This window comes from Rhinopithecus roxellana, chromosome 20 (assembly GCF_007565055.1).
Source record: "Rhinopithecus roxellana isolate Shanxi Qingling chromosome 20, ASM756505v1, whole genome shotgun sequence".
NCBI lineage: Eukaryota > Metazoa > Chordata > Mammalia > Primates > Cercopithecidae > Rhinopithecus > Rhinopithecus roxellana.
The window spans coordinates 59,227,947-59,251,139 of record NC_044568.1 but is presented as its reverse complement, the minus strand read 5'-3'; the positions used below and the strand labels follow the sequence as shown (position 1 = coordinate 59,251,139).

The 23,193-nt window shown below is 44.0% G+C and overlaps 1 protein-coding gene and 1 pseudogene across 1 annotated transcript in view; both read left to right on the top strand.

The window, feature by feature from the left end:
- The window catches only part of WWOX (WW domain containing oxidoreductase), a 1,123,975-nt gene that overhangs the window by 713,751 nt on the left and 387,031 nt on the right, over positions 1-23,193 (top strand). The gene's annotated exons all lie outside the window — the stretch shown is intronic.
- On the top strand, positions 21,083-21,859 carry LOC104676411 (annotated as a pseudogene).

Below are 23,193 nucleotides of genomic sequence, written 5' to 3'. Positions count from 1 at the left end.
TCCATGATCCTGAGGATGTAACCATGGCAGTATTACAGGTTTTAAAAGCAACCCAATTAATCTAAATTTCTTCCAAACTAACAGCTACTGAAAGATTTAAATATTGCTACCAATATCTAGGGATGGTTTCCACTGATATTTGGGAAGTTTCCATTTGTATTTGGGAAGCTTTGCATGAGCAAAATGCCCTTTTCTCCTGATATTTGCAACTCATCTTAAAAGTAAAAGTACTTTTGTGCATGTGGTCTTGTACATGAAATTAAGAATATCACTACCAAAATATCAAAATTTAAGAACTAGATTGTGAAATGTTTAAGGTAGGCAAAGAATGTTTAACCAAGAGAAGAAAAGTGTATTTGAGAGAGACCTGATGAGTTCACCACCGCCTCTGGAGAATCAAACCCAAAATAGCATAGATTTTGTTTGTTTGTTTTTTTCAGACGGAGTCTCACCTTTCGCCCAGGCTCAAGTGCGGTGGCGTGATCTCAGGATCTCGGCTCACTGCAAGCTGTGCCTCCTGCGTTCACACCGTTCTCCTGCCTCAGCCTCCTGAGTAGCTGGGACTACAGGCGGCCACCACCACACCTGGCTAATTTTTTCTTTTTTTTTGTATTTTTAGTAGAGATGGAGTTTCATGATGTTAGCCAGGATGGTGTCAATCTCCTGACGTCGTGATCCACCTGCCTCAGCCTCCCAAAGTGCTGGGATTACAGGCGTGAGCCACCACGCCGGGCCAACAGCATAGATTTGAGGCATCTTGAAGGTAGATGCAAAAGAGTGGGGTCCCACTTTGGATTTTTAAGTTATTCACTGTTAAGACCTAAACAGCTTCTCATTTGGGTGAAACATGGGAGTGTCAAAAATAAGTCACTGTCACTCTTTGCCAACTTCCTTTAACTCTTTGTATGGGTATATCTCCATAGATATCCAGTTTTTTCTTTTATTTTTTTTTCAATTCCTCTCCAAACTGTCATTGACAGTGCCAAGATCTGTGAATATAGAAAGATTAAGACTTTTTTCCTGCCTGTTTGGGTCCTCTTTCTAGCATGCCAGGAACATTTTTCTAATCTTTTGAACATTAGGGAATAACGCCCAGTGCCACCCTCTAACCTCAAGAGACAGAAGTGGAGGATCCTCTTAAGAAATCTTTGAAAGCCAAAGTAGTGAATTAGTCCAAAGCCGGTTGAGACTCTAGACAGATCTTAGCAGTCAAAGCAATAAATGTATAATCCCATAAATCTAAACTTTGTGGTATTTTCATTAGGCTCTCTGTTTTCTTTTCCTTCAAATGTTTCACTTAATTCCCTGATATAATAAGCCTTCCAAATTCTTGGTGTTTTTCTACAACCAAGACCTTGATCTTTTTCCTCTTAGGATTTCTTTCATGAGAACCCATCTTCTGGCCATTTGGATGTCATTGATGAGGGAATTGAAGCATTTCCCTATTCTGTAGAGTTTCATTAAAGTTTGACTATATTCCAGTAACTATTGCTGCATAACAAACCACCCCCAAATTTGGTGGCTTAAAACAACAACATTTATTTTTTTCAGGACTCTGTAGTTTCAGCAGGGCTCTCAGGAATAGCTTGTCTCTGCTCCAGTTAGCATCAGCTGAAGCTGCTTGAAAGCCAGGGTCTGAGATCACCTGAAGGTTTTTCACTCATGAGTCTGAGGACTGATGCAGACTGGTGGGTGGGACTCTCGCTGGAGGAACTATTCGCTGGAACACCTACACATTGTCTCCATGTGTCCTGAGATTCCTTACAATATGGTGGCTGGGTTTCAAGGGTGAGCATCCCAAGAGAAAGAAGCAAACAGATGCTGCATTGCCTTTTATGGCCTTCCATAGAAGTTACATAGCCCTGGTTTTCCTGCATTCAATTTTTTAGGCTGTCAGACCCACCCCAATCAGATTTATAGTGAGAGAAAATAGACCCCACCTCTTCTGGAAGAGAATGTGGGACTGGACATACTGCTATGGCCACTTTTGAAAGATTCAGTCTGCCACATAAGCGAACAGTTCATGTCCTACAGTGGGATATTGGGAAAAGAAGTGGTATTTGGGAGGGGGTCAGGAAACCTGGTTTTGAATCCTACCTCTGCCCCTTACTAGCCACATGATTGGGTCTTAGCATGCTCCTCTGTGAAATGGGGGACACTAATGCTGACCCCACATTTGTGCTGAGGATTATGCAAATCTGTAATTTGTGCAAATGTCCACCAACTGCCTAGTGCAGACTGGATGCTCAATAAGTCTTCGGTGAGGCAGTTTATTGAATTGGAATCTGCACATTATGGCCATTATTTAGGTTTATTGTGTCCTAATCTATGTCACTGAGTACATCCTTGCTGTTTTTCATGAGTTTTCCACAGAGTCGCAACATGCCACTGGCCAGTGAAGGTCAGGGAGGAAACAGATTAACAACATCTCATACCACAATGTCAAAATACTTAAAAGTGTTTACAGAGCCCGGTGACACCCAGTGAATTTAAAACAAGAGGACCAGAACAGAAGTAAAACTTTTCTTGTTCTTCTAAGCTTGAACACAGGCCTTGATGTTTTATGATTGTTTTAAGGTCCATTAATCGTTGAATCATGAGGCCATGTAAAAAAATGACAGCTTTAACATTGAGGGCCTGGGTTTATTTTAAATGTTTTTGCTTCTACACGGATTCCAATTAATGACAGTGGCTAAAACCTGATTCAAATGTGGCAAATGTGGAGTGCCATGGGATGAAGCCAGTCAGGTTCATCTAGGAGCATTTAATGGCTTATGGAAAGAAATATTCCCGTAGATTGAAGGGCGCCAGCTTTTAATGGGCATTAGCTTATTCTCAGAAAGAGGAAACAACGTACTGTTATATCATTAGGGTTTCTTCAAAGTGGCCTGACCAAACTGTAGAGCTGCTTCTTTGTCTGACATGGTAGCCACTAGCCACATGTGGCTATTTAAACTTAAATGAATTAAAGTTATATGACATTTGTAAAAATCACTTCTTCGGTTTCATTAACTAGCCCCATTTCAAGTGCTCGGTAGCTATGTGTCCCTAACATGCTGGACAGCACAGTGACAGAACATTTTCATTTCGTCGGACAGTTTAACTGCTTTGGAGACTGGTTCTCCTTTTACTTTTTCCATGTTCACTACAGAATTAAAGTCAACCAGCTCAAATGTCCTCTTTCCCCACAGACCTTTGTGCTGAAAGGCGTCCCCTTCCCCAAAATGGAGAATCTTCTAGGGCCTAGGCCCAAGCAACCAGGACTCCCTGTAGTAAACCCCACTCCTCAATTTTTAGCACCCATGGTATTCTGCCTTAAGATCAAGGCGTCTTTCAACCCCTCTAAATATCCTCCTCCTCTGATACCCATAGGGACCCTGAACTTCTAGTCCTCAAGAGCAGTCATTCACCTGCTCTGGACTATGGATCCCTTTGCAACCCAGGAGCAACTACTGTATGGCCTCTTCAAACCTGTATATGCTGCACGTATTGTATTCTAGGTAGGATAAATAACAGGTCTTATATGTAGGTGCAAATAATTTTCAAATATGGGTAAATGCTATTGGGACGTGTAAAGTAGAAATCCATTTGAAAGTGTTATTGAATCCATAGTAACATGGTCATTACCTATTTACTAATTGATGATTACTAAAAACGTGGATCTTTGTGAATTTCCGATGTCGTAGAAGGGTGTTCTTGATGAGAAAAGTCGGTAGCCAACATTCTGGGAAGTAGAGGCCTCTTCCTTGATGCTTCATTGGTTTAAACATAAACTCCAACAGAAAAACATGCCATCATCTTTAATTTCCTGCATCAGCCAAACATTTATTTCATGTGATCCTCACACTAAATTGAGTGGTTCCATATGAATATCCTACGTCAAAGATGAGTAAATTGAGATGCGAAGGTTCTCATTGGCCCAGTGTCCTGGGTGTGTGATCGTGACCACTAGCCTAAACTGCTATTTTATGTCCACCCATCAACCTCCACGGCTGCCCCTCATTTGAACACACATAATATAGTTGTGTGGCTTGGTGGAGCCATCTAAATTCCGTTAGGCCATTAGCCAGTGCCGCTATTAGGGGCGAAATGTCATGCACTTGATCTAAATGTACTTAGGAGAATTCTCAGGACCTGATGAATTATGATTGGGAATTTTATGGCCTCATAGGTTGCAGGCGTCATACCAACTGCAGCTAATGAGCTATGGGTCCTGGGAAGCTCTGAGGACACACGGCGTTCTGCGCACAGAGAGGGCTGTTTCTATGTGTTCTCCCCCTGCACCCTTCTCAGAGGCAATCTCAAGTCACGTGAGAACATGTGCAAATGTTTCTCCTGGATGGTTTCCTTTAGAGCATGTGTCCTACTACTTGAAATGGATGTCTGAGCAGAATGTTTTCAGAAGTTAGATTTTTTTTTAGAGGGGAAACAGAAACCAAAGCAAAGCCAGTAGAGATCTAAACAAAACAAAACAAAAAATCCACCGTGGTATTCGAGGAAGGAAAAACCATTTTTCAAATGAAAACTTTTTATTATATTTGATATGTTCTGCTTCCCTTCCCTAGTATGTATGAATGAGATGAAGTCACTTCTTAATTTTCAGGTTAATATTATACTTGAAGCCCATCCCTGTACCCTAAGGACTCTGCCAGCCTCTGGCAGTATTCATTTCCAACTTCCACTTACCCCAGTGAGGCAGAAGTTAGCCTTTATTTTTGGTGTCATCTCTTCTTTCCCTCCTTCCATCAGTTTTTCAGAAACTCCAGAAATTTAACCTAGCACGTAGGGGCCACCCCTGTTTCCAGATGCCTTCTAGAAAGAGGACTGGGAGTGTGAATGAGGCCATGTGGGCTTCATTTATCCCTGCGGTTGTCATGAAAATTTCTCAGAGCTTAGCTGGGCCAGGAAGAAGGAAGGGGAGGATAGCAGTGTGTTCAGTGTGTGAGCTCCTAGAAACTCTTGGGTCACTGTTCCCAAGGGATGACGACCCTCTGTGGTAGATCAGTTGCATGTGCATTTGAGCTTTGCCTCCTCCCCTGGGTCAGCATTCCACACTCACCTTCTCAAAGCGAAGTCTCCCGTGGGGTTCCCTTGGTGTCCTGTTCATCTAGCAAATCTCACAGCACCAATAGAAACACCAAGAGCATGGATTCATCAAAGGAAAAATCGTTGAAGTTTCCATTTTTGTACTTCCTGGTAATCTTTCAGCCCTCGATGGAAATTTCCAGACCTAAACCAGTGAATTAAGAGTATGGGGAAGGGGAGCCCTCATACAGTTTCATTAAGTGGTCCTTTAATACTCTTCTTCAGAGTGACAGGTGCCCATTGCCTATACATTTTCAAAATGACACTGAAAATTTCAAAACATTTCTATGAGAACATAGTCTTATTCTCAGCTGATTTGCAATTTCCACCTGGATCTGTTAAATGGCAGCTTACCTATGAAATATCAGGTTCTGCCCAGTCACCTACCCTGCCTCATATGAGCAGCCCGTATATTTATGTGGACACATGCAGCCACGCTTGTTTTTAACATTTGAGAATGACAGCATATTGGCAGTTCGTATAAGCTCTCAAATAGGACACGTCAACTCAGGAAACATCCCTAGGAGGTATTAGGGGAACCCCTGTATCACTTGAGATTCTGGGATCCATATTTGCCGTTAACAAAATAAATTAATAGTCAACAGCTGATTACAACGTTTCCCTGCTGCCATGATTGCCTTGACAAATTCTGCACTGCTGAAGAATTTCACCTCCCACTATTTCTTCTGAATGACTCTTGCCTGCTGAATAGGGTGTTTGGTTCTAATTGTTAAGCCTGCCTAATCCTGATTGAAGCAGGCCGTAATACCGAGTGTGGAAGAAGGTGGGAGTATAAACTAGATTTGCTCCCTTCTGTAGGAATAACTCTATTAAGACTTTCTTTTTGGAGACAAGTAATCTTATGCAGGGGGAAAAAAAACTCCATAAAAAAGACAAATGACAGCACAAGATCCAAAAAGGCAAGTGCTCAGTCATTTTGTCATAAAGCCAGAAGAGACAGGAATGCTGTGTGGACTATGCATTCAGACACTTAGAAAATACTGCAGGCAGAGCTGGGGCTTCCGTGGCCAGAAGCGTATTTGGTGAACTGAGGATGCATCAAAGGCCTTCTCTGGTCTTCGGTAACTTGCACTGTCTTTCAGAGGTTTATAAAGGGAAGAGACAGGAAAGCAGTGTGCCAGTAAGACGACTCCTCTTCTCGTCTGAAGTTTAGAGGAATGCAGTGAACAAATGATGAAAAAGTCTGAAGGGACTTTAGTATTTCAGCATCTGGAAAAATATCAGTGTTTTGTGACATTCTTAGTTGTGATCTACCTTATGTTGTATACACATGGTCACTCGCATACATAGGTATATTATTTTGCAATTGCTGATTAATTGATGATCCTTCATCCTCTCTGTGATTCGTAGGCTCTCTGGGTTGGATAAATCACTTTTGGGAATTATATCTACTAGTACATTTATGTCACTAGAATTCTATTGAGAAGCTATCATTGTGTACATTCACTGTATCTATTAACTTTCTTCGTCTCTCTCTTCCTCTCCCTCTTCCTCCCTTTCTTCCTTTCCTTTCCCTTTCCCTTATCCTCTCCTCTCCTTTCTCCCTCCCTCTCTCCCTCCCTGTCTCTTTCTTTTCTTTTCTTTTTTCTTTTTCTCTCTCTCTCTTTCCCCCTTTTTGTATTTCTAGTAGAGACAGGGTTTCGCTATGTTGGCCAGGCTGGTCTCGAGCTCCTGACCTCAGGTGATCCACCTGCGTCAGTCTCCCAAAGTACTGGAATTACAGGCAGGAGCCATCATGCCCAGCCCCCTTGTCCTCTTCTTATAAGGCTACTAATCCCCTCATAGGGGCCTCATCCTCAAGACTTCATCTAAACCTAACTACCTCCCTAAGGTCCCATATCCAGATACCATCACACTGATGGTCAGGGCTTTGACATATAAATGAGGGGTAGAGGAACACAAACATTCAGTCCCTAACGCTTGGTCAAGTTACTTAAGCTTGGTAAGCCTCTCTCTTCTTGCTGACTCAGGAGGATCATAAAATTTACCTGTTAGGGTTCTTTTGAGGAATAAATGGAATTCTTAAAGAATTGTTTCTGACATGTGATAATTACTTGATAAACTATAGCTATTATAACACCCTCAAAGCTGTGGTTCTTACCCTCATCATTGTTTACGCTCTCACACAATAAGATCTTTGTGAAAAGGATCAGGTTTCATTCTCTTGATCCCCAAAGTCCCCAGCCAGCACAGAGACCAAATACCAATGCATGGCAGTGTATAGGACCTAGGTGTCCTAACTTGGCAATGTATCTGCCAATTTTTTTAAAAGACAAGATGATATCGAAAAGATTGGGGCATATTTAGGGTAATGCCCCATTATAGAGGACATCAGCAGTCAGCCACAGACCATCTCTTGGTGCCACTGGGTTTAGAGACACTGGGTTTAAAAGGTGACACCGATTTAGCATGGCAGGTCTTATGTTCTTGTGTAATCTCAAACAACTTCTTGAAAATATTTATTAAGAAAACAAATATGGCTGGGCACAGTGGCTCATGCCTGTCATCCTGACACTTTGGGAGGCCGAGGTGGACGGATCACCTGAGGTCAGGAGTTTGAGACCAGCCTAGCCAACATGGCGAAACCACTTCTCTACTAAAAATTAAAAAATTAGCCAAGAGTAGTGGCAGGCACCTGTAATCCCAGCTGCTTGGGAGGCTGAGGCACGAGAATCACGTGAACCCAGGAGGCGAAGGTTGCAGTGAGCCAAGATCATGCCACTGCACTGTAGCCTGGGTGACAGAGTGAGACTCCGTCCCCCCCAACAAAAAATCTATCCAAAGGCCCTGACTAATGCAGAATCAGCAGTAATTAACAAGCCCCATAAACTAAAGGCCCCATGTATGTGTTACCAGTTTTAACATTTTTTTAATAGAAAAGACAGGGGAAAATACTGTCATTCCACATCTTAAACACATCTATTTTTAAAAGAGATTTTGACTCACTGGTGAATTTCTCTTAAAATGGAAAAATAAAATCAAATATAAGAATTTTGTTATGAATCTTTGTGGAAACACAATTAGGGAATCTACCAAACCTATGTAATTTCTTATTTCCGTCTAGTTATAGGAAAATGCTGAGATACTTGTGAGGTGTTTTTTTTTTTTTTTTTTTTTCCAACTTGTATACACATTGTTCTATAAGCAGTTGATTGTTTTTTAGGAAAAAAAAATATTCAGCATCTCAAATGTACCTTTAATATTGCTTGTGATTTTTGTTGTTTTGCTATCATAGCGTTATCTACCTCACCGAGATGTTTTAGGTCCTAAGTATTTTTCATTTGATATTTTCCCCTTAATGTCCTTTTTTCCCCCTTCTAAGCTATAAATATACAGCCTTTTTTTAAAAAAAAAAAAAAAAAAAAAAACACTCAGACATTTAAGTCCAAGAATCCTGCTTTTCTTCATGTGTTAGATTAATAACATTTTTGTAAGGTGATGAGCAGAATGGAGTATACTTGAGCTGAGTTTTGCCAGAGTCCAAGATAATCTATTCTCATTTCTGGGGACACACATTTTATCCTGGTTAGAGAGAGATATAACGATGCCCATCTAATTCTGTGGCGGTCTGACTTTGATGTATGTATATGTGGGCAGGAATGTGTGTGTGTGTGTGTGTGAGCGCCTCTGTCTGTGTTCCTCAAGTATCCACTGTGACTCCAAGGTCTTAACAACAACAAAGGGCCTCTTTGAGATCAATCACATTCATTCGATGTTTGTTTTCTACTACCTGATACTTGTTGCTTTCTCTTTGTCGCTGTTAATTTTGTTTGTCATATGTCAGACCAGGATGAGTGAGGCACATTCAGATTCAGCTCATTTGATTTTTTTTCTCCCTTCCTTAGTCACCACCTTTCCTAATTTCAGGCGGTCAGCACATTTAGCAAGCGTGTAGCTGCTTGCCTGAGCAAGCCATTAATCTATATTAGAAAATGTAGAGGCCCCAGTGCTCACCTTCCTGAAGCTCGCCTCCCCACCCCCAATTCTATAGGTTCTGTTACATCTCCCCTGGTTTAAGTCACCTGCTGCTACTTTTAGGAGTTTTCTTTTCTTTCCTTGCTGAATATCTGCATTTACTAATACTACCCAGGCACACGGGCTGTGACTCAAGTTTTCAGCGCAGGACAGTGTGTCATCTCAAGAGAAGACGGAACCCGGCCAGATCCTCCCCCTGCCAGCAAGCGGAGTCAGTTACTGGGAAGCCATAATAATTCTTTCTTGTAGAGAATTTTGGCAAAAATGTGCCTCCTTCTTATGTCAACAATTTTTCATCTTTCTGGAATTCGTATTTCCCCTTCCCCTCTTCTTCCTTTTTATCCTCCTGATGAAGTATCTCCTTTTCCCTAAAAATCTGGAAAAAAATGCACTTTTCTATGTCAATTCAAATGATACTTAAAAAACACTGTATGTTAAAAAAAATTAAGTTTCTGTAATCCTTATATCCCCTACATACCACTGTCTAATCAAACTACCAAGAAGGCTCTTCTGAAAAAAAAAAAAAAAAAAAAAAAAACTAAAAGAACCTCTACTTGAGAATGTTGGCTTTTCATGTATGTACAGAACAAAAAAGGTTGCAATGATGGCTTGGATAAAGGCACCTGTGTTCTTTTCCAACCTATCCAATTTCAAGATGTATCCTTTGTGGATTACATCGGCTTTTTCTATGGAATCATGCACCTTAGACCTGGGAGAAACCAGGGTGACATCCAGGGTCAAGGTTTTCCAATCAGGTATTTTGGGGAAAAATTCCTCCTTCAAATAACAACTAATGTGACATGGCAGTATGTCAGACATTACGGCCAAGGCCTTCTGGTTGAAGTTGGGGAACTGTGGGCATTGTCCCCACTAGGCCTGTCATTTGCCGTTGAAAAACCACCCCTGGGCTCTCTCAGAGGTGGTCTGTGCACCAGCTACCTTTGTGCTCTCCAGATTCTTCCTCCTGGCCCGGAAGCTGACAATAGTTGGCTCTTTTGCCCTTTCTTCTTCTGGTTGGATTTAGCAATTTACTTTTCAGGCTTGTTCCCCGCAGGGTGTCAGTTCACCACCTTCCCCTGTAGAAGGTTTCATCCAGGCCGGGCGTGGCGGCTCACGTCTGTAATCCCAGCACTTTGGGAGGCCGAGGCGGGTGGATTACCTGAGGTCAGGCGTTCAAGACCAGCCCGGCCAACATGGTGAAACCCCATCTCTACTAAAAATACAAAAATTAGCCAGCCATGGTGGCACACACCTGTAATCCCAGCTCCTTGGGAGGTTGAGGCAGGAGAATTTCTTGAGCCTGGGAGACGGAGGTTGCAGTGAGCCAAGATTGTGCCACTGCACTCCAGCCTGGCCGAGAGAGTGAGACACTGTCTCAAAAGAAAAAAAAAAAATCAGGAGATTTCATCCATTTGGCTGATAAGGGCAGGAGCTGTTCCCGCTGTTACTAACTCTAGTACATTGCATGAAACCTTGCTGTTTCCTTAAACTCTGCACTGACCTTTACAAACAGTGCCTTTACTAAACACTTCTTACATTACCCGTTTTGAGTGTACCATCTGCTTCTTGCCAGGACCCTGACCAAGAGTTTGAAATCTCAGACCATGATGACCTCCTTGCCCAATGCATAAGCTTTCCTCCAAAACACACATTTATGGGGGCAGAGGGAGTCTCTGGAAGGAAACTTCAGCTGAGCTATGGCTCCTTTTGCTTCCCCTGGGTTTTAATCCTTCCTTCCCTTCCTGTTCTTTTAAGGAGATCTGAAAAGGAGCAAAAGAGCTTTTGAACTGCAATGCATCTGTCTGAGGCCAAGGGCAGTTGCAGGCAGACCTCTCTGCCCGTGTTTCAATGACCCTCCTCTTGCTGCTTGGCTGCCTGTGAGTCCGTGCTCACATCTGGCTCTGTCTGCCCAAATATAAACTTGAGAGTGACTTCCAAGATATATACAGGGCTCAGAGGTTCTCTCCCTGTCCCACTCACTGGCCCTGCTCTCTCTCGATGTTCCCAAGTGCCCTGGGTGGCCTTGTGTGTCCTTCCTGGGATGTTGCTCAATCACCCTCAAACTGTAAGGCCAAGTGGTCGTAGCCAGAACATGGCAGAAATATTCATGCTTCTGTTCTGCTTTCCTAGCGTGGAATCCCCTGTGCCTTAATGTGAATAAATACTCCCCAAAATGAAGGCAGAATCCAGTATCTGTTGTTTTAACTAAATCCCTGACTTGGCCCCCTCTGATAAACCCTCTGAGAAAGGATTAATGTAAAATTTGGGACACTGGATAGGACCAGGAGGCGAGAGAAAGAAGGTACCCTTTTCTTTCCTAGCATTTGGGTTCCCAAAGAAGTAAAACTCTGTGAATGTTCACTTCATTTTTTCCTGATATATTGAGGACTCCAGATGTAAGCTCATTGACAGTCTTGGTGTGTTCTTCAGTATTTGTGCTTTTAATAGATATTGCAAGTGTGTTTAATGTGAAAATAGAAACGGAGGGCTTTTAGAAGAGCTTACTCAAAATCCTGCCAATTACTGAAATCTACCAGACAAGAAGGAGCCACTTTTTTTTTTTTTTTTTTTTTTTTTATACAAGGAGGGGAAATGTTTCCACAAACGCCTGGCCCTTTGTCTTTAGAATTTTTCATCTCTTGGGTACTGAGTTGTAATAGTAAATACAGATGTAGCTGTGTCACATTGAAAGCACGACCAAATTGCTGTACAATGTTCAGGATACCTTTATGTCACTTTAAAATGTAGAGTGTCATCTAAAATGAGCAATTGCTGTGAAGAAACTGGGGCTGGCTCTGATTTTGTGGCTGCATTTTTTTTTTAGTTTCTTGAGAAGATCATCTTTAAGTCACAAGTTATACAATGCCAAGTACTCATCTGTGTAATCTAGTTCAGCTTCCAAAATTTTTCATCACCTGGTTACAAACATCTGAAGGCAAGAAATAGCCAAGATTCCATTGCAAGTCCCAGAGTAAGTTATTATTAGACAGAAACAAACAAGTAAATACCTTGGGCCTGAGCTATTGCCCAAACCAGTCCTGACTTGGCTTGGGGTCTGACCAACTGTTTTTGATCCCACAATCTAAAGTACGTTTGTGGAAATACAAAGGTCAAAACTTCCCCTAACCCTTTATAGCCCCTGGTGGAACTAAGAAATGAAAAGTTGCTTAAACGTTTTCCTGTTGCCAGTTTTTCTTAAACATTAGCTCTATTCTTTTTTTTTTTTCAAACCTGACTCTGATTCACAAAGAACAGGGAAGCTTAGCCAACTGCAGTTTCAAAGTATTGCTTCTTAAGCCCAGGCCAAGTGTGTAGACTTGATAGAATTCTGATTAATGCATCTTATTACATTAATTTTAGAAGAAACCCGAAGGCATTTCTCCTATTCCTAGTGCAGGCCAGCCTGCCAGAAGCATTTGTTTCCTTAAAGAGCTAGTATCTTCAGCTACCAACAACCATAAAACTGAAAAATCTATCGGAAGAGTTGGCTTCTCTGGATGTGCATAAGACACGCTACAAAATAGATGTAGAGCTTGGCTGAACTTTGCTTCAAATTTGCCAATCAAAATTCACGAACCCACGCCAAGTTGGCTACAAAACCTCTTGCTTGGAGCCAGCACTAATTATGTCAACAAGTAGTTGAAGTTTAGCCCCTGTTAAGTCCTGCACTTCTGAGTATCGGGGATGAGTCTCCGTGTGGAGGCAAACGGGCCCTGTCTTCGCTTGGCGTCCTCCTAAAATTCCCAGGACCTCTTCAGGTCCCAGCCCTTTCTGTTTCCCTGGGGTGTGCCTCCTCGTTCTCTGTCTTGGATGGAAAGAGTTCCAAGGCAGTCCAGTCACCCCAGTGAAAAGTTTTCTGATGAGGTCAAGCCTTCTTATTGTCATAGGTCATTTTCTTTAGAAATGGGAAACCATCTCACTGGGCTTTCCAGGAAGTAGACTCTGAGTGCGGGTTTGTTGTGAAGAACGCATGCCTTGGAATGAACACCTATGGAAGGGAGGAAAATGAAGGTAGAGTGGGCAGAGGGAGAAGTTGAGCTGAGATGCAGTCCAGCAAGGGTCTCAGTCAACCTCATGGAACTAAAGGGACCCATCAGAGCTAATCCCTATTGCGCTAATGTGGCCAGGCTTTTATAGACCTGCCTTGACTTGTGATTGGGTGGGCGGTCGCGGGAAGGATGTGCCCTTGCATAAGGTAGCTCTTTATGCTCAGGTACTCCCTGGAAAGGCTGATAGCTGAAGGCTACAGGTTACCCTGGAAGGGAGACCTGGGCTGCACATCAGAGCCCATCTCCTTCCCAGCGTGGACATGTTCGAGCTCTTGCCCCAGCCCTGCCACAGCATCACCGTCTCCAGCACACATAGCCCTTCTCTGTTGATTAGGGTTGGTTGAGCTATTCTACAGCTTTCATTGACTCAGGCCTTGAAGTACAATAGAAAGCTCTAGGACAAGGCAGGCCCACTTTTGAGGCTGGGCACAGAGGCTCATGCCTGTAGTCCCAGCACTTCAGGAGGCCAAGGTAAGAGGATCAGTTGAAGCCAGGAGTTTGAGATCAGTCTGGCCAACACAGCAAGACCCAATCTCTACAAAAAGTTTAAAAATTGACTGGACATGGTGGTACACGCCTGTAGTCCTAGCTACTCAGGAGGCTGAGGCAGGAGGATCACTTGAGCCCGGCAGGTCGAGGCTGCAGTGAACTAAGATGCCACAGCACTCTAGCCTGGGCAGTTTTGAGTGCTTCCTCTACCATGTAACTAGTTTGCCAGACAACTCATTAACTATTCGGGACCTCAGTTTCATCTTTCCTGAACTGGAGCCAATATATGTAATTCCAAAGGTTGCTTTTAAGTGCAAGTGAGAATATTGGCAGAAATTCGTTAGCGCTGAGAGAGGGAATATAAAGTGGAGGTTAAGTGTATGGCTTAAGAGCAGAGTCGGAAAACCTAGACTTGCATCCTGATTTCTGAATCGAATGTCCCGGGGTAAGCCACTTAATCTCGCTAATCCTCATTGTGCTTAGCTCTAGAATGGAGGCTTGTTGAGAAAATTAAATGGAAATGATAACAGCGAAGCACTTAGCACAGGAGTAGGCCCGTAGTACTCAGGTGTTCATTCCACAGCAAAGCGTTCACTCTTCTGCACTCTTTCCCAGTCAGTTGGCCAGTACTGTTCCGTTCACTTCTTTTGGATCTTCTCAGCCTCATCAGATTAGCAGGTGAAATGAGCCCAGCTCAGCAGGCCAGTTGATTGAGCACTCCAGTCAGCCGTCAGTTAATTCTGTCATTCAGTGTCTTCAGTGATCCCCCAGTGAGGCAGGAGGTGGGACTTGACTATGGAGGCAAGACTTAACTCCATAGACAGGGCGACACACCAGACTAAATTGAGGACTAGCTAAAACAGGGATAGGGTGGGCGCATCTTTCCATAAGACGTGTCCACCAGTGTGTCATGTCAGTTTACCATTTCCATGACAACACCTAGAAGTTACTGCCCCTGTCCATGGCAGTGACTCAACAACCTGGAAGTTACCACCCTTTTTCTAGAAATTTCTGCATAATCCACCACCTAATTTGCATATAATTAAGAATGGGCATAAATGTGATGGCAGAATTGCCTCGGAATTGCCACTCTGGGCACTCTGCCTGTGGGGTAGCCCTACTTTGCAAGGAGCAGCACTTCTGCTGCTGTTGTATACTGTCCCTTCAATAAAAGCTGCTACCACCACCAGCTTGCCCTTGAATTCTTTCCTGGGCAAAGACAAGAACCCTTTTGGGCTACGCCCCAATTCTGGGGCTCACCTGCCCTGCATCACCAGCACAGTTGAAGGCCACAAGCTCCCAGCATTTTCATCCATTAACAAGGCTTAGCAATATCTCTGATGTTGGTTAAGAGCTTAGGTGTTTGCACCAGCGAGATTTGCACTCAGCCTTTTTTGAGTGAGACTTGAGCTTGATTCTGAGTCTGCTCCCTCCTAGCTAGACTCATTATTTACTTATTTATGTATTCACTCATCCATTCATTAATTTATACTGTTAGTTTGATATCAACACCTATAAAATGGGGGTGGTAATGTGGTGATATGGAGGAAAATAAAATAACTCAATTATTGTTCTTACTATTTACCTCTGTATTGTCATCATTATCATTCCTTTGATAACCATGAGCACCTGTCATGGACCTGGCACTCTAATAGGCTCTCAGGATGCACAGTGACCCAGTCCCTGCTTGCTGGAGATATAAGAGAAGCCCCCAGCCACTGACATCTGGGTGCTGTAATAAAGCAAGAATAGTCATGGATACTGCTAAGTTTTGATGCCAAAGAGCCAAATTTGCAGTACCAGAATGTCCTTTACATGTGTGACCCAAAGTTTTGGCTACTGAAGAGGTTGCATGCCCCACAACAGTGGAAGTGGTGCCCTGAATATGCCAGAAATAATGGTGGAGTCAACTAAGACCTGGAAGTGTTGTTTGGAGACATCTCAGTATTCCTAAATCATTTTCCCATCCTTAAATAAAAATCTTCCTTACTGATGATCTGAGACCTTCCAGTCAGCCTCATTTCCATTAGTAGAGTTGGCCATTGCCTGCTAAGAAACTTTAGGTGGTTTTTCTTGGGATCAGTGGACAGACTTAGGATTAGTGTGTCCCCTCCTTGAGATATAATAACAACCTTGGTGAAAGTAAGACCACAGGGCCTCTCTTCAGGCAAGTGCCTTGCATTTTAATACCAACCATGCCACATGTATGTGTTTCCTGGGCTTGCAATAACAAATTACCGTAAACTGGGTGGACTGAGAATTATTCACCGTCTCATGGTTTTGGAGGCCAGAAGTTCAAAATCAAGGCTTTGGTGGGGTTGGTTCCTTCTGGAAGCTACAAGGGAGAAACCATGCCATGCCTGTTTCCTGGTTTCTGGTGACTGCTGGCAATTCTTTGTGTCCCTTGGCTTGGAAACACCACATTCCAACCTCTACTTCCATCCTTACGTCACCTTCTCCTCTGACTTTGTGTCCTTTCCATCTCTTATAAGGACACCAGTCACTGGACTTAGGACCCACCTAATTGAGTAAGATCTCATCTCAGTCCTTATCTTAATTACATCCGCAAAGACCCTGTTTCCAAATAAAGTCACATTCGTTGGTTCTGAGTGAACATGTTTCTGGGTGGACCCTATTTAACCCACTGCACTGCATCAAACCTATGGGTGTGCTTTCTCTTGGCCTTTCTCCTGTTTGCCTTCTCTGTGTTGGGAATTGTGGCTTTATACCCATCCACTTATCCCTGCATGTTAAGCATCGTCTCTTACCTGATAAGCAGAAGGATGATAAAAGTGAGGAAACTGAGGCACAGGCTTGCCCCAGGTTATACAGCTAGTAATGATGGAGGATGGATTGAAAGCCAAGCTTCTCCCATCCTCCACTCCACAACAGCTGTATCTGGCCTGTGGTTTATCCTTCTTCTCCCCCGCCCACCACATGGCTTCTCATTTTGAAAACCCAATGGCTAATAAAGTAGATGAGTTTCAGGATTGCAAAATATTGTGGTCCTGGCCTTTGCCCGTTGTGTAATCTTCCCAGTGACCAGAGTGTTTGCAGTTCCTAGGAAGTTCACCCATTCCCAACAGTGTCCCAGGGTCAAGCTCAGGTGACCTGAGGTATTTTTATACCCATATATGTGTCAATGTTTATAACTTTTAAAGTTGTTGTCAGGAAGCACCGAGGCATGTGGTCGTTCACAGATGACAAAGACAGAGGCTCAGGGAACTCAGTTGCGTGCTGAGCTTTAAACCCAAGTCTATTTCTAAGGCTGCACTGAGTCTTTGAGAAAATGCAGAGTGACCTAGCACAGTGTCAGACACAAAATAGTCAGCAAATGCCCTCATAGATCCAGGCTTCTGAGTCCAAAGCAAAAAATTCTCGTCTCCAATTCCTATCTTCAAATATTAACATAAACTCTTTTTTGGGGGGGGGGGGGGCGGGCAGTCTCGCTGTGTCACCCAGGCTGGAGTGCAGTGGTGTGATCTCGGCTCACTGCAAGCTCTGCCTCCTGGGTTCACGCCATTCTCCTGCCTCAGCCTCCTGAGTAGCTGGGTCTACAGGCGCCCGCCACCACGCCCGGCTAATTTTTTGTGTTTTTAGTGGAGACGGGGTTTCAATGTGTCAGCCAGGATGGTCTCAATCTCCTGACCTCATGATCCACCCACCTCGTCCTCCCAAAGTGCTGGGATTACAGGTTTGAGCCACTGTGCCTTGGCCAAAATAAACTCTTTTTTTTAAGAGACAGAATCTCACTGTGTTGCTCAGACTAGAGTGTTGTGGCATCTTAGTTCACAGCAGCCTCGACCTACCAGGCTGAAGCGATCCTCCTGCCACAGTCTCCTGAGTAGCTAGGACTATAGGTGTGTACCACCATGCCCAGCTATTTTTAAAATTTCCTGTAGAGATGGGGTCTCACTGCATTGGCCAGAGTGACCTAAACTCCTGGCTACAAGTGATCCTTTTGCCTTGACCTCTCAAAGTGCTGGGATTATAGTTGTGAGCCACCATGCCCAGCCTAAAATAAACTCTTTAGTGTCAAAAAATCTACTTGAGGCCAGATGTGGTGGCTCACCCCTGTAACCCCAGCACTTTAGGAGGCCGAGGTAGGTGGGTCACCTGAGGTCAGGAGTTCAGGACCAGGCTGGGCAACATGACGAAACCCCGTCTCTACTAAAAACACAAAAATTAGCCAGGTGTGGTGGCATGTACCTGTAATCCTAACTACTCGGGAGGCTGAGGCAGGAGAATGACTTGAACCCAGGAGGCGGAGGTTGCAGTCAGCTGAGATTGTGCCACTGTACTCCAGCCTGAGAGACAGAGTGAGACTCTGTCTCAAAAAACAAAACAAAACAAAAAAACAAAAATCTACCTGAACCAACTAAAATTCCCGTCCTCACCTAGAGTTCTAAATATTTTGTGAATAAAGCCTTCAGAGCCTAAGCATTCACTAAAACCAAGCGGCCTCTGCGTTCCTAATGGGTGGAATATTATTTTGAATCTTTCCATCACCTTTTCTTTTTTTTTTTTTTTTTTTTTTTGAGACGGAGTCTCGCTGTGTCACCCAGGCTGGAGTGCTGTGGCCGGATCTCAGCTCACTGCAAGCTCCGCCTCCCGAGTTCACGCCATTCTCCTGTCTCAGCCTCCCGGGTAGCTGGGACTACAGGCGCCGCCACCTCGCCCAGCTAGTTTTTTGTATTTTTTAGTAGAGACGGGGTTTCACCGTGTTAGCCAGGATGGTCTCTATCTCCTGACCTCGTGGTCCGCCCATCTCGGCCTCCCAAAGTGCTGGGATTACAGGCTTGAGCCACCGCACCCGCCACGGCCTCCATCACCTTTTCTTAATGAGAGTTACATTGCTGGGTGAAAGCTTCTTATGCAACCCCATGGTTGTTGAACAAACAGATGCTTAGCGTATTTAGGTTGGAATGCAAGAGAACTAAAGGTATGGGAGAGTCTTAAGGAAGCCTGCTTTCTCTTCAAGAATGCTATGGAATTGAAATGTAATTCCTAAAGAACAGGCATTTGTAAATTAGGGAGGAAGAACTGAAAAAGATTCCTAGCAAGAAACATCCTAAAAGGACTTGATAAAGCCAAAAAAACTAAAAGAAAAAAAAAAAAAAGGAATTGGAGACCAGAGGCTTCATGTTGTTTGTAAATTTGTGAGTAAATCTGTTAAAGAAATACTGGATTCATATTCAACCTGGAAAACAGGGAAAGGTCTTTTATTGCATGCTTAGAAGTTTGAATACACTTTCAGTAGCTCTTCGTTATCTCAAATTAAATCTTAAATTGAGCTTGTGGTTCTGTGAATTAATACTCCGGCCTTTCAGCCCTGCTGCTGAGGTCATTCAAATCTAATGGTAGAAATGGTCACAGGGTCAGGCCTTGGTTGGTGCTGTATAGAAATGCCTTAATGACGCCGGCAGATGTTTGCATTCTGCAGCTGGGGCAGCCAGCTAGTGGGGGGCTGCAGGAAGGGGGGAGTAGTTGATCACATTATTGTATCAGCCGCCTGTGTGAACAAGGAAGGATAGACGCCCACCCCATCCCACCATTCCAGGTTCAAAGAGGCAGGTGCTTCCTAAAGCAGAAAAATGTAAGGGAAGTCATCATCGCTTATCACCACCTGAATGTTCACCATGGTGACCACGTCTCAGGATGCTGCAAAACGAGAGAGGTCACCTGTCTGTATAGTCGCATATAGCATTCTGAAGATGTTCCATTCATTCAACACATGTTTAATAAAGGCTTCATCTGAAGTTTAATGGACACATTGTTTCATAAAACAGACCCAGTCACTGGTGTCAGAGAGTTTATATAGAGGTATGCACATATCTGTGCAAATGTGTGCATTTAAGGCCCGCCGAGCCTCAACTGATATGCATGTCCTAACTTTGCTGTTTCTCTAAGGGAATGGAAGGATTGGCTACCCTGAGCTTCTCAGACTTTTTGTTTTTTTTTTGTTTTTTTTTTTTTTTGACAGAATCTTGTTCTGTCTCCTAGCTAGAGTACAATGGTATGATCATAGCTCACTGTAACCTCCAATGCCTGGGTTTAAGTGATCCTCCCGCCACAGCCTCCCAAGTAGCTAGAACTACAGGGGAGAGCTACCATACTGGTCTCATTTTTGTTTTTTATAGAGATGGAGTCTTGCTATGTTGCCAAGGCTGGTCTCAAACTTCTGGCCTCATAGGATTCCTCCTGCCTTGATAGATGTCTTCATTGTAGGTTTCTAGCCTCTGAATCCAAATTTTATTTTCTAGTACTTTATTTTATTTTACTTTTTATTGATTGAAACCTTGAAATAAAAGTTTTTAAAAATTCATTTGATTTTAAACAGTCTTTAGAAATATATAAAGGTTAAAAATAACTGTCATTTTGTTTTTTATAAACAGTCCACTCTTACACTTAGAGACATTCAGATGCTTCATTTTGCCTATGGAAAGTTTTTCTAATAGTGACCAATGATGGTGAAATTGTTATTGACTCAAATGTGTGATTGGTTGATTTGCTGGATTCAGTCCAAGCCCCTCCCAAAGGTTAGCCCATTGACTCTAGAACTCTGTTTTCCTCATTCATTCATTCATTCCTCTAATCAGTATGTATAGTGCACTTGCTACACGTCAGATACTTTCCTAGGTGCTGGGGAGAAACAAGCAAAGCACTTCAGGGCCTATATTAGTCTGTTTTCACACTGCTGATGAAGACATACCTGAGACTGAGAAGAGTAAGATGTTTCATTGGACTTACAGTTCCACATGGCTGGGGAGGCCTCAGAATCATGGCAGGAGGTGAAAGGCACTTCTTACGTGGTAGCGTCAAGAGAAAACGAGGACGAAGGGAAAGTAAAAGCCCCTGATAAGTCCATCAGATCTTGTGAGACTTATTCACTATCACGAGGATAGCGCAGGAAGGACCGGCCCCCATGATTGAGTTACCTCGCCCTGGGTCCCTCCCACAACATGTGGGAATTCTGGGAAATACAATGCAAGTTGAGATTTGGGTGGAGACACACCCAAGCCATATCAGGGTCCTAGGCAACTTTGTGTGGAAACAGAACAGAGAGGAAGTGACACACCTTTCCTTTGGGGGCAATTTTTGGCTTGCTTTTGTTTTTATTTGTTGTTGTTTTCATTCCTGGTAGTAATAGTAGCAGTAGAAAATGGTAGTGTTGTCGCCATAAACAAAGTGCTCTGTGCATTCCCTCTCACGATCCCCTAAACCCTACAAGGCTAGGGGAAAATGGTAACACTCACGAACAACTCCACTTTATAAATGAGGATGCTGGCACTCAGGGAGGTCAAGTGAGTTTCATAAGGTCATAGAGCAACCAAGTGGCAGGGCTGACTTCCACCCAGGTCTGTTACATGGGCAGCCTGTTATTACCACACTGTCCTGACTTGCTCTAGCGAGATCTAAGAAAGGCACAATCTGCTTTCCTTTTGATGGTGTGTGGCAGCATCATGGCAGCGCGAATTTCCAAGAAGAGGATGTTAGTCGCTGAAGGCATCTTCAAAGCTGAACACAATCAGTTTCTTACTCAGGAGCTGGCTCAAGATGCTACTCTGAAGCTCAGATTCAAGTTACACCCATCAGGGCAGAAACCATTGTCTTAGCCACCAGAACACAAACTGTTCTTGGTGAGAACGGCCGGGGATTCTGGCACTGACTGCTATAGTTCAGAAGAGATTTGGCATCCCAGAGGGCGTTGTCAAGCTTTATGCTGAAAAGGTAACCCCAGAGGTCTGTGAGCCATTGCCCAGGCAGAGTCTGCAGTACAAACTCCTAGGAGGGCTTGCCGTGCGGAGGGCCTGCAATGGTGGGCTGTGGTTTTAATTTAGGTTTTAGGTTTTAGTTTAGGTTTTAGGTGGGCTTTGGCCCCCCTATCATGAATAGGGGGGCCAAAGCCTGCCAAGTTGTGGTTTCTGGGAGAATCTGAGGACAAAGGGTCAAATCCATGAGTTTGTGGATAGCCTGATGATCCCCAGCGGGGACCCTTTTAACTAGTACATTGGCGCTGCCGTGTGCCATGTGCTGCTCGGACAGGTGTTCTGGGCATCACGGTGAAGATCATGCTGCCCTGGGACCCAGCTAGCAGGGCTGGCCCTAAGAATCCTCTGCCTGACCACGTGAGCGTCATGGAACCTAAAGATGAGATACTGCCCACCACTCCCATCTCAGAACAGAAGGGTGGGAAGCCAGGGCCGCCTGCTGTGCCCCAGCCAGTCCCCATAGCATAATGGGCTCTCCTTGGCAGTTGTATTTGGAGTCTGGATGTTACTTTGTAAAGACATTTAATAAAATACTGTACAAAAACAACCAGGCGTGCCTGTAATCCCAGCGCTGTGGGAGTCAAGGCAGTCAGATCACTTGAGGTCAAGAGTTCAAGACCAGCCTGGCCAACATGGTGAAACCCCATCTCTACTAAAAATACAAAAATTAGCCAGGTGTGCCCTCTAACCCCAGCTACTTGGGAGACTGAGGCAGGAGAATCACTTGAACCCAGGAGGCAGAGATTGCAGTGTGCCAAGATTGTGCCATTGCACTCCAGCCTGGGCAACAAGAGTGAAACTCAGTCTCAAAAAAAAAAAAAAAAAAAAAGCAACGATAGAAATGTATTCTCTCACAGTTCTGGAGGCCAGACATCCAGCATCCAGGCAGTGCTACACTTCTTTCAGAGGCTCTAGCTAAGAATCTGTTCCTGGCATCTTTTGTTTCTAGCGGCTATTGGCGATTGTGGGCTTGTGACCATATCACTCCAGTCCCAGACTCTGAGGTCACGTGGCCTTCTCCTCTTCTCCTTTGTTCTCCTTTCCTGTATGCCTCACATCTCCCTCTGCCTTTCTCCTATGAAGACACTTATCTTTGGATTTAGGGTCTTCCTGGCTGATCTCATCTCAAGATCCATAACTTAACTACATCTACAAAGACCTGATTCCCAATAAACTCGCCTTCACAAGTTGTGGGGATTTGACTACGGAACTGCCTTTTTTGAGGCCACCATTCGACCCACGATGAGAGCACAGTGGTGAGGTATGAGGGGTAGTATGAAGTCACAGTCACAGCCGCCCATCTCACCAGCTGTGTGACAATTCTGGATTTCCTTAGCTGTCGTCTGCCTCAGTCTCCCTTTCCCTCTAAGTGGAAGTGGTATTCATTGATCACACACTACAGGCCGGACACCAAGCTATTCCATTTTTTGAATATGTTTCTTCCTTCCCTCTTTAGGACTAACCAGCTGGGTTTAGATGATTTCCTCCTCATATCGCTTTCATGCCCCCACATGGTATAGGTGGTGCAAGGGAACCAGAGAGCTTTGATCCCTGGTTTCTCTGGTCACAAACCTGCTGTCCTCTCCATAACTCCAGGCTCCCTTTCTCTGGGGGCTAAATCAATTTAGCTCTTCCCCCACCTGCAAAGTACATAGGCATCAAGTGAGAGGGTAAATGAATGAAAACCTGAATGGCTGATCCTCTAAGACAGTGAGAGCAGACGTTAATTGCTCGCTGGCCAAGTGCTGGGCCCTGTGCTCAGAGCTCTGCGCAGATGACATCAAAGCACCATGTGCGGGGGA